Consider the following 1,879-nt stretch of genomic DNA (forward strand, 5'->3'; position numbering starts at 1 on the left):
GTTCCGAATTTCGTATAGTGTTATGAATGTATTATGTTGTCATGACAGATCCACTGACAAATCTGTCAGTAGTAAGGAGGGATATATATTAAGTCGACTATTCAAATATAAGAAAACTGACGCAAGACCTAATCGAAGACCAAGGTCACATTTTATGGACTAGTTTATAAGACAATCTTGCTAAATAATCAACGTATTATTATCAGTGCGTGTGCAGTCAGCACCAACCCTATTCAGGGTTTAACCAGTTTCATGGGAGTATGAAATTCACAAGCGGTCCCCAGTCGCATGTATATCCCCGTTAGAGGAGATGACGACGTTAGGTTTTAGCAACTTTTTGCAGGGAGGTGTCGACGTCCTCCTGCATACAGCACCTGGACTTCCCAAATTGGTCACCCATTTTAGTAATGAGCAGGCTCAACGTTGCTTAACTTCGGTGATCTGACGGGAACCGGTGTGTCAACGTGATTGTGCCGTATCCGTTTTATTATCAGTGCCTTCATGTTGTTGTCAAAGAATAAAATATTTTGTTCATTTATTGAAATTATGTTTCCAAATTGTATAGTCATTTTCTGTTCTAATCAACATTTTGTTTATATACTGTTGTCTTTTTGTTCTAATCTAAAAAAAACAACACTTATCGGTCGAAAATAAAACGAATTGACATCGATATATCTTAATACACCATCTTTTCAGAATAGAAAATCATACTGTTTCATGTTGAAGACTATACGTCAGTAGTGATTATGTTAGCTAGTATGAATTTTGATAAAGAGTCACATTGAGTGCATGATAACCCAGATCTGTAAAACAGAATTGTTCTCAGAGTTGAATATATGAGTGACATAAAATTGAAGCAGGACACACAAGATTAAACGGTAGATAAAAGAGCAGTAAAACGATGACGAATGACGTCACGTTTTTCGAGCTGAGAGAAAACGAAGGATTTAGAATCAGTCGCTTAGTGAGAGCCATGCGAATGAGAACCCGCCAATAATGTAGAAAACTTGTAATTTAAGGAGAGTGTTCTTTCGATGCCTGTCCGTTCACGTCACTCATTTTGTGCAGTTATAATGTTAAGTTTAAGAAGTAAATAACTAGCTAACATTCCGCGACAAATGAGTCTCTCCCTCTCTCTTTTTCTGGGGTAAATTCTCTCTAAATAAAATCATTTATGAAACCTTTCAGCGAACGTCTACTTGCGTTACTTTCTTAATACGAAAAGAAGCTTATTTCCTTAGAAACCACTAGACGAAACGACGGCGATGAAAAGAAGTGACTATAATAAAACCGGAAATGTGCGTAAAAGAATAGCACGTATAAACACTTCGTACATATGTAGAAAGCATATTCTTTCTTCTTATTATAAACGCTACAAGCATTTGATTATCAAGTTTCCGAACTAGCCTATGATATACCCCCCCATTTTTTATGAACATAAGACAACACTAATTGCGAGTAAATAAGCAGTTACAATGTTTGTATAAGCGTAGATTATGCTTATTAATTATATTCTTAGTATCATCTCTACTAAAGATTTAACCTCCAACCAGAATAAGGTTATTTCGAACTGAATAAGTGAGCATTTTATCTATTGCACCATGTTTACCTGACCATGGCTGACGGAACGAGAACGATCTACTTTGTCGACTAAGTAAAAGGCTTTAGTGTTGTATATTAGGGCCTTGCGGACTGGATTTTTGGTATTTCCCTGAAACTTCAGGTATTGATGGAAGATCGTACTAATTATTGAAGCAGCGAATATTTTCGTAAGCGGAAACAATGTTAAACAAGCTTATGAAAATATAATTAAATTCATCTTTTTTTTATTTTAACTTTTTAAAATTACACACACACACACACACACACACACACACAC

The 1,879-nt window shown here is 35.7% G+C and overlaps 1 pseudogene; it reads right to left on the reverse strand.

Annotated features, from left to right (window-relative positions):
* Nucleotides 1–362: 362 nt before the first annotated feature.
* On the reverse strand, nt 363–481 carry LOC145292447 (5S ribosomal RNA; annotated as a pseudogene).
* Between the last annotated feature and the right edge of the window lie 1,398 nt (nt 482–1,879).

This window comes from Euprymna scolopes, chromosome 13 (assembly GCF_053919585.1).
Source record: "Euprymna scolopes isolate OS-2025 chromosome 13, ASM5391958v1, whole genome shotgun sequence".
In the NCBI taxonomy this organism is placed as follows: domain Eukaryota; kingdom Metazoa; phylum Mollusca; class Cephalopoda; order Sepiida; family Sepiolidae; genus Euprymna; species Euprymna scolopes.